This window comes from Blennius ocellaris (assembly GCF_963422515.1).
Source record: "Blennius ocellaris genome assembly, chromosome: 3".
Classification (NCBI taxonomy): domain Eukaryota; kingdom Metazoa; phylum Chordata; class Actinopteri; order Blenniiformes; family Blenniidae; genus Blennius; species Blennius ocellaris.
Genome location: NC_137652.1, coordinates 6525816 through 6536674, shown reverse-complemented (window position 1 = coordinate 6536674; position 10859 = coordinate 6525816).

Below are 10859 nucleotides of genomic sequence, written 5' to 3'. Positions count from 1 at the left end.
GTTCTTCACACTGAATGTATTCGGGTGGTAACTGGACATGGCTCACACACAACTCTGCGTAGTAGAAAGGCTTTACTTCAAGTACAGAAACATGCAAAAGTCACTAATCCAGATCAATCCAACAGCCAGAAGTCCAGAGTGAGGAGATACACCTGATACGGCCGAGTCCAGAGGAGGACATGACGGTGGACGGCGAGCACAATAAAGCAAATCCACACACCTGATCAGAATCAAATCATAGACCATGAATCTAGAACTATAAACAATAACCAGATCAACAATCACTGATGTATCTGAAGCATTATGGGTATGAATGAGGATCTATAAACATCAATATATATATATATATTTTTTTTCATGTTTCATGCCTAAAAATTACAAACTAGAAAGACTGGACGGAAAAAAAAAAAATCTTACCCAGCTAACAATGTACCCCAGAGATATTGGACAGTACAGCCAACAGCTGACGTTTCATGAAGCTTCATTAAAACCTGTTGTTTCTGACAAACGGTTGTAAATGATGCATTAGGAAGCAGCACGTTTTGGCAGCAATAGGTACATTTTGAACGGTGAAATTAATAGCTCAGTCACACGTGACGAAGTTTAAATGGGTGTATTAGCCATTACTTTTCTTTGAGGGCTGCCAACGTTCAGACTCATGCTGGCAGGCCACAGGTTTTTTCTCACGAGGCCACAGTTTCAGTTCGAGGTTGAACTTCCTGTGTCTCACGGTAAAAGTTCAGTCAGCAACTCAGAAGGACACGGTTTAATTCTGGGCTGTCGCTATTCATTGCCTTACCTATTACACTCATGCTCTTATATCGCAGTCCATTTTATAGGTTTTGGTTTCTCTTGTTTTATTATATTCACTGTGAACATTCATTTCTAGAAAAAAAAGCTGTTTGGGGCAGGGAATGCAGCCACAGCAAAAGGTCAGAAGTCATGAGTCCTTTCCCTTTCGTACATGTTTTAGTAAATATATCGGTCAAACCTTGGTGTATTTTGAATAGAAATGTGATGAAGTCACCGTTTCCATTGGTAACGGTTTCTGTGTTTCATCAACACAAACTTTAAAGGCTCTATTTTCTCAGCAAGAACAATATAATTTGGAGACAATTTATGAATTAGTGGGATGTTGTAATAGTTCTCCATGGACATTTTTTATCAATTAAAGCATTACAGAAATAACTTCCTTGCTAATAGTCAGCTGGAATGGTAAACAAAACTCAACGTGGTTTATAAATGCAGGAAACACTGTCAATGAAAACCTTCTCTGATTCATATCATGTTAATTCATAATGTAAAACAACTATATGAAATACTTCAGAATAAATGACAGGTTATTTGTCTAATTGTCTTGGTTTCGTCCCACAGGGACCGACGCACCTTAACCACTGGCGAGCACATTACATGAAAACACAGTTGCAACGAACAAACAGAGTAAAAGTCAATTTATCAGAGTAAACGTTATTTGTACGAGGAGACAGCTGCCGCGTTCGCCGTGAGGCCATCAGAGCCTCATTTATTGAAAACAAACACAAATGTTGAAAAGCCAAGATGACTGCAAAAGACCTCGCTTCATGAGCTCCGTTCAGATTGAAGGATTTGTGACGCGGTTCTCTAAGTCCAACATGTGGAATTCCAGGTCCACCAGGTCTTCCTGTGTGTCTCCACTTTGTACTTCCGGTGAGCTGAAGCAGAGAGACAGAGCTTTTCTTTAGAAGTTCCAGGTTTCAACTGGTGTATTGCATAGAATACGTTAATCTACCGAACACTTTGCTTTTGTAAAGTCTAGTATGGGTCAAGCTATGAAATCTCCATGGCTACATGATGAATCTGGCAGAATTAAACTGTGCTGAGCTCCATTATCCATCTATTCAATCATCCACCCATTCATCCATTCTCTATACCACTTTATCCACAGTTCAATTTCACACGGCCCTTGAGCCGGACCCAGGAAACTGAGGATGGGGGCTGGGAGGACACGCCTTCATGTACACCTTCATGCATATGGACCATCTAAGATTTTCAAGAATCATCCAACAATCAACTGAGCGTCACCAGTAGGCATCGCATGTATGTGGAGATAATGTCACACACGTATGAGGTCATGAAAACACAAGGCAAGGCGACTCAGACCCTTGAGATTCTCACTACGAGCGCTAATCACTATATCGCCAGAGCTAAACCTAACCCTAACCCTAATCTGTAGATCGAGCCCGTCACCCAAACCTGCCGGACATCTACATCCACTCTGCATCACGGAATGAACAGGATTGTTTTTTGTTTTTGTTTTGCTTATGATGTGTGTTTGTATATGTGCATCCTCTGGCCTTGAGCAGGAATCCAGTTAAATAACTTTTTAACACACACACACACACACACACACACACACACACACACACACACACACACACACACACACACACACACACACACACACACACACACACACACACACACACACACACACACACACACACACACTGAGCTAAGGTGGCACTTTTAGTCCAACTATGCAGTTGAATCAGCTGTTTTTAGCATTAGATGCTAACTCTGCAGATCAATGGGAACTGTGGCCTATTAGTCATACCGGCCCTATTAGCATCTGCTATTAGCATCTCCTGATCAATACCATTGATCAAGCCGCCCTGCCTTCAGGACACAGAGGAAAGCTGCCGAGAGAGAGAAAGGGTCGGGGTATTAATCTGTGAAATGACAGTCAACATCAGATGGGGATGATATATGGAATCAAAAGGTTTTTTTCTTTTAGCGATGACAAAACCTGACACGAAAAATCATTTCAATGTCATTTCACTCAATGACATTGTATCTAAAATAGGTTTATTGGTTATCAAGACATTTTATTGATCTGATTAAAACAAAAACAAACTAATCACTCAAGTGATTTCAGTCAAATGTGTCAGATTAAGTCCTGTCCAACTTGAATCTAAATATGTACTTTGTCTTCACACAGCTCTCACTCAGACAATTTTTCAATAGCTATCCAGTTGATGAACATGCAAAGCAAACTATTCTGAAGACACCGTTTCATCATCTGTAAAATGTTCTGGCAGTATTTCAGTGATGATATTATGAAAATACTACTTCATTAAGGTGAACTTTTCCAAATGTTTTAATGGCTGCAGTGAACTGAAGTACAACTCAGATGAGAAGGGTCTTCGCTTCACGTCCAACTGACTGACTTTTTACTGGGTCTGCTCCGGCTATTGTTACACCGAATTTGTGACACTTAGTGACAGAAGTCCGTCTTTGGCATTACTTCTCCAATCCTGCAGATGACACCAGAGTGCTGATGGCCTGACAATCACAGGGAGACTCTGACACTGCAGCTCCAGTTACATGTAAGAGAATTCAACACACGGTCATGGATCAGCAGGTTTATTGAGAAAAGACTCTTTATGGTTTTTATAACCTGACGTGTATTAATCAGTGTATCAATCACTATGTTGTAAGAACATTAACAGTGATTTGAAAGACAAAACAAGACATCATGTGGGGGTGTTGGATCACTGAAAGCGCTCACATTTCAAAACAAAAGATTAATAATTTCAAAGACATTTTAGTGTTTGATATTTGTTCATTAGAAAAGAAAATGCTAAAAGGTGTCATGTGTGTTCCAGGGACGATTCAGAGTTTAGATAGATAGATAGATAGATAGAAAGATAGATAGATAGATAGATAGATAGATAGGTAGATAGGTAGATAGATAGATAGATAGATAGATGCCCACTGGCACCTGGTCTCTTCTTCCAGATGGACCACGACATGAATTTGCCGCCACATGGCTTCTCGTTGCTCACGTGTCCCGACACCATAAACTACTAAACAAAAGCAAAAACAAATCGGTCCGCAGCCGTTAATGCTCTAAACGACTGCACCTGAAATAAAAATGGACATGTTGGAATAATCAGAGTTGCTCCGTGCCTCATTCTTCACCACCACATGAGTTATATCTTGGAAGTTACTCCACTTCAATCAGGGACGTGAGTTAGATCCCTGTGGTGCGAACACAATGAGATCATTAGCAACTGGAGGGTTTGCATATCTGGAGCCCGAAGAGGAGGGGAGGGGGGGTTCCTGAGAGCTGCCCTCTCAGGCTTTCACTGTTTGTTTTTCTTTTGTTGTGATTCATTATATTTTTTTTATGCGTTGCTGCTCATGATAAAGGCTGTGCTGTTTGTGTTGTCTTTGTCTGCGGCAGGGCCCATTAACATAAACCCCCGAACCGACAGAAAAACAAAACCTTGTGGTCAATTAGTGTCTCAGATATATCAGATTCTTGAACATTGTCCAGTTTGCTTTTAAGGGGCATCGTTCACTGAGCTTGGTGGAATCTGAAACCCTCAATAGCATTTTACTTTAGAATTAAGTTTCAATCATCCATCTTGTTTACGACAGGTGAAGTCCATCGCTGGGCAGACGCGGCTGGTGACAGGTGATCTCAAGTTACAATACCTCAAACACCCATTTTTGCAACCGGGCCAGTTCACCTAGATATATACAATGGCTATATCACCATTGGCTCCAGAACCGAGTTCATCACACTGATGCACTGTTTTTTACTTGACGATTTGATTCACCTGATTGGAGGACGACTCGTCCATGGATGAGATTTCAGAAGGTTTTTGAGAAAATAAATCCTGTACAATGTACTTTTACATATTGTCATTTCTTGTGGATATTTTTTTTTTCTCATATGTCTAGTATATCTATTTAGTATAGTATCACATGGCTTTGTTTCTCTTGGAAGGAGTCCTACTCAGAGCTCCAGACGCATCTGTACAACATGGTGGGCGACTTGCAGGCTTGTAGGAAAAAACACTCCCTGATTTCCTGCGTGGCAGCAGCCACAACCTTCGACCAACAACCAACCAACATCTCGGCATACTGTGTATTATTGATACATCTACTGTAATTATTGTACATTTGTATATACTGTATATCCACTTTGATATGCCATAAAGACTGCTTCATAATAAATATAATGTTTTTGTGTCAAATATACTTTGAAATCCTTCAAATCATTCAGTCTAAAAAAATGTGTTGTGAATGAAATGTCCAGATGGACGAGTTGTCCGTGCACCGATTCACCCGAAATTCCTCTGTCTTTACCTACGTCATCCTGCTTTACTAAGATGTGTAATCAAACAAGTTGAATCATTAGTTTTCACTAAAGCTGGAGATGCTAAAATTGAAGCTCACTCAACTTGTCACTACTAAAACAGCCAGTTATTCTCAAATAACATGAAGTCATTTCAAAACTACTACGTTGAGGAAGATGGAAAATCGCTCTGCTATCATTTATAACTAGGAACTTGAGTGAAAAATGAAATAAACATTGCTGTAGAGACGAACGACTTTGTCATTTAGAGTGTTGCAAACCTGACGCGGTCAACCCTGCGCACAAGCACAAGTCTTATGAACACAGTCTGCGTCTTTGAACCGACTCGTGTGAAAGCACTGCAAAGGTTCAAAGTGATGCGGGTGGCACTTCTTTTCTTCTGGTGGCTGCTGGGCGACGGACACAAATTGGCTTCCCCCATGAACAATCTGCTAAACGTCAATATGTGAGTCAGTCTGTGACTCTGAGGAGGTGCTTTGCATTACGTGCAATTGGTTTAATAGCTGGAAAAAGACGTCAGGATTTTTACAATGGACCAAAGTTGCTGCAGTTGAAATGTCTTTGTGCAGAAATTTAATGTTCTCTCTTGCTTACACACACAGAAAACCACGAATGAGGACTTTTGCCTCCCAGTTGTAGAGCCGTGCTGAAAAGAAGCATATCTGCAGTGAGCAGAGGCAGGAATGCACACACACGCACATGCACACACGCACACATACACACACACATGCACACACAGTTGTGTGGACAGAAGAACTGCAGTACTTCATTGCTCTGTTGCTTTATGCAAATCTTTGTCACTGTTCAATTCACCAAAATGTCACTCAGCAAAATGTTCACGTCAACAAGTCATTTCAGTTTTTCAGCTTATGGAAATCGTGAGTTTTCTCACATTATTTGTTCTGAGGTGGTGAATTCGTCTTTATGGTAAATAAGTATTAAAACATCTTTTTAAGTATTAAAACAAAATGATAATTGCTGCAAATTGCCCGCCACACATGGAGTTATCACTTGAAGAAAAGGTCAGATGTACTTCCCTTTAATAAACTGTTCCTTCACACCAAGAAGGTGATAATTTTGGTCCCTCATGGTCGCGGTATAAACCTTCCTGGAGCTCTTGTAAAGCCTATAGTAGCAACGCATTTGGAAACCAGAGAGCTGATTTATTTGTAATGTATTTGTCTTGTAAGGTTACTGTCTGGTAGAACGTGTGCTGAGCTTGTGCTCTGGTTGTGTTTTGCCACTAAACACATGCCGTCTGGCTTCGGGGAGCATAATTGAGTCAGGGCATGGTTCTCCCACCAGACCTGCTCTGGGAGTGAATCTATACATTAAAGCAGCTGCACTTAATGTTCAGGTTTCATGTTCAGTTTATGGCACAATAAATGTTTCCTGCTGTGTTTTGGGTGCCTTCTCTCCCCTCATCCCAAGTTTGTTATCGCTCTGCTCATGATGCACCACTCCTCTATTACCCTTGATTGTTTCCACCTGTGTGCCGTCACGCCTTACCTCATGGCGTCGGTCCTTTCTGTCCTCCCTCCAGCAAACCTTTCAGTTTAGTGAAGTCTCCAGGCCACATTACTGGATTCCTGCTATTGCTTTGGATTGATTTTGGCACTCCGGTGCTTTTATGGACTTCACCCAATGAAGATTGGCTTCAGTTTGTACCTGATTTGGCTGCTAGGATTCCTGACACAGCAGTTCTGGCATCGTGTCGTAGCCTTGGAGGCAACAGGCTCAAATTGTAGGTGTTGTATAGCTTTTTTTTTTTTTTTAAACATTTCAACCTCTTTTTGCACAACTTTGAAACTTTCTTTTAGTTTAATTTAATCTGGTCACGTTACAGAAATGTTTGTGATTTTTTTAAAATCTCAATAGAAATTTTAATATTTCATCAAGAAATCTGTAAAAAAAAAAGTTTTTCATAATAGCGTAATTATTTATTATCCTTTAAAGCAGACAATGTGGTAACTTGTTTCACTAATATGTTTGACTTATACACTGTTTATTGACAACTTTTAGGAACATTTTTAGGGGACTCACATGATTTCCCTAAAGTATCTGAGGATAAAATAGAAGCCACATATTAAAGGTGATTTATAACAATGACGATCTGCTCAAGGTGCCCTCTGCTTAAGGTCAGCTGGGATCCACTGCACATGTCCTGACGGTTATAACAATGGTTAAAATAGGAAACATTATTCATGCCTAATTTTATGTGATCAACAACTCTTTCACACTGAAGTGTGTTTGTTGTTATGTTTTTTTCCATCTCTGCCTCCCTGCAGCAGCTTCAACAAGCATCCTGCTGTCATTCTTCTTCTCTCCTGGCGGCAGATTCTGATGACAGAAAAACAAACAAAAAAAAAAAAATCCAACGTCATCTTTCCAAACACACTGCATTGATCATGAATGTGAGCCACCAAACTGGCAGGTGCACACACACACACGCACGCATGCACGCACGCGCACACACACGCACACACACACATGCACGCACGCGCGCGCGTGGCGGCTGTGAGAGATGAAGGTGCAGAATTGCAGCCATGAGAGGTGTAGAAAAGAGGAAATAAGGGCAGGAGAGGGAGAATGGCATGCACAGTTTGGCATTTAAACAGAGGATTTCCTCCCTGTACCTCGTCTTCCCTCCGCTCTCTCTGTTTACATAAGGACAGACTTTGCAAAACATGCATGTGTGTCTTTGCATGTGTTTGACGTGAGCACCGTGCAAACTCTCACCAGTTACCAGAAGAGCTGTTGGAACATTTGGACCCGAAACTTTCAAGATATCATCGTTCAGTGATGTTATTCAGTTACTGCACATAACTGCTGAATAGCTCCTTCAAGAACTGAACAATTCAAACTTGAGAGTTCTTAAAGTTTCTGAACAGTATCCGATCATCGCCGGCCTCAGATGTGGCGTCAGCAGACTGTCTTCCTGCGGCATTTTGGTTAAAAAGTGATGGATGCCTCTGGCCACCTCTTTGCTCCCTCGGGGGAAATTTCATAAAACACTTAAGACACTATCACAGTCAGCAGGCCTGAGAGAAAACATAATATTTCCTCTTTTCCTCACCACCTCAGCTTTGTCTTCAGTTTCCCTTTTGGCCGGCTCTGATTCCCTTGTCCATTTCTTTTATCTGCTGCCTCATACTAATTTCCTTTACTGTCTTCTATTAAAAGTTGCAAAGGGACTCTGAGAAGTCATCCATTGCACGGTACTTAAGTTCTAGTTGATCTTACATTAAAACATCACAGAATTTTTAGATTTGAATGGGTTTTTTCAGTCCTATAATGACCACTGTTGATAATAAACTGTAAAACTCCCCGACAACAATGCAAAGCTTCAAAGATAATGCAGAGCAACGAACGCAACAACAACAGATCAGAGGAATGAACACAAAAATGGGCTTTTGTACATACGGCACTTTACCTGATTGCCCAGAATGTTAAGTGCCTCGACTAAATTATGAATCTGGTCTTTTGACGTATATGACATATATACATAACAGACGTTTTTATTTTATTTTATTTTATTTGTAACTTTCCAGTGATTCACATTTGTGGCCTTCAATACTACATTCGGTTGTTTGTGTGAACTTGAACTTGAATGTTTCTCATTTCTGTCAAGACAGGGTGGCAAGAAATTATACAAAACTTCATTTACATAAAGAATGAATAGAACCAATGTAACATACGGCTTTATTTTTTTTAATAATGGAGGGTCACTTAAAGTTTTGTTTTACATGTAATTTACTCTGTAAATTTAATTGTTTACCCCCCCACCTTAATAACTGATACTAACTCAGTTTTGCTTATTAGATTTTCAGCGTGATTACAAATCACAGTTACTACTTTTTCATTGAATTAATGTGTTGATTAACACTCCCGTTCAGGTGGAATGTAATATTTTACCAGGTCATGTTACTCAAATCCCAAGAGATAACACCCCTTTATATCTACTTCAAAAGAGATTCCTCTTTTTTTCCCCCTGTGATGGCCGATAGCTTGATAGTTTTATTAATCCTATGTGACAACTTTAACACATTAATGATGCATATTGTTAGTAGCTCCAAAATGATATGAGCGTGAACCCCATTAAGGGTATTGTGTGTGGTTCAATACACTGTCAAATATAAAATAGATATGTATATCATCACACTGCCCATGCACTAAACATTTGTGTATTTACCCAACATGAATGGAGCAACAACAGTGATTATATTCCGAGCTATTTGGTAAATATGTCTCAAACATTTATTATGGTCTTAGCTCTGAGGTCACTACTGTACCCGGAGTGGAAAAGTCAGCCTTTAAGGTTTTCTGGACATCTTTCTGTACAAAGATGTAAAACTTGACATGACTCCCTTCCTTCAACAGCCTTATGGGCCTCTGCTGGAGTCCAACTGAATTCAGCTGAAACGGTAGAAAAGATACGGACTTTTGTTACCACGTTTCGAAAACACGGAACACTGGGCTGGTGGAGTTCATGACGACTGAACGTACAATTGATGGGAAAGTGTGTGTTTGTCCAAAACAAAGATAATAATAGTCCGACGCTACCTGCTGCAGACCACAGCATTCGGGAAAGTCTGTGTGTGTGTGTGTGTGTGTGTTAGTGGTGCGCTGTGAAGGTGGCGGTGGTCAGCGTGCTGCCTCAGAATGCTGGCGAGGTACTTTCAGAGTTTCAAAGGTGCACCGATCAATAAATGCTTTAAATAGGGACACAAATACCTGCACACAGCACTAATTTCAATAGCTGGATCCCATTTAAGAAGGAAGCATTTTGCTGAATAGATTGGCAGGACGGTAGCCACACGGAGCGATGCTGAGTGGTTGGAGAGGCCCAAACGCCACTCTGTGCCTTCACCAGTGTTAATTAGCAACTGCTCAGGAGGGAAATCCAGAGCAAACACACACACACACACACACACAAACACACACACAAACACAAAAAAGTTTATTTGTGTCCAGAGGGAGAATTCTCGTAGTTCTTGCCCAATGACAAATCATAAAATATGCACACATCAGGTGTACAAGAGAAGAAGCTGAGTCAGTGGGTATAATGAGCCCCCCCCCCCCCCCCCCCCCCCCCCCCCCCCCCACCACCACCACCCCCTACACACACACACACACACACACACACACCTGATAAAGACAAAAGTAATAGAGGACAGAAATGATAAGGTTGACACAGAACTACACAAACAAAGTGAAGGGCAACATGTATTTTCTAGTTTTGAAAATGAAAACAAACAAAAGAACATAATGCTTTTTAAAATATGTTATTTTTACTGTCCAAATTTGTAATCTTTTTTAATTTTTTTGACCTCACTCCTTGTCACCTTGGTTGTTTGAGCTCTTTGAAAAGTGTCCCAATGCGCTGCATCCCATGTAATCACTGGCAAAAATAATTCAGAACAACCAAACAGCTTTGTGGAAGGAATTCTTCAGCCGAAGGAGCAGAATGACCCGAATAATGTAACTCTCTCTGAAGATTATTCATAGCCGGTCATTGGTTGAGGGAACATCTCAAGGTGTTCTTATCGGGATGGAATTCCTCATACATGACACTCTACAACAGTACAATAGTCTTTCTGAGTCTTGTGACTCTAATGTATATCTAAATTTACTTAGAAGAAGTTTGATCTTGAGTCATGTGCAGGACAGAATAGAATTCATGATATCTGTTCAGGAAACAATTACACAATGT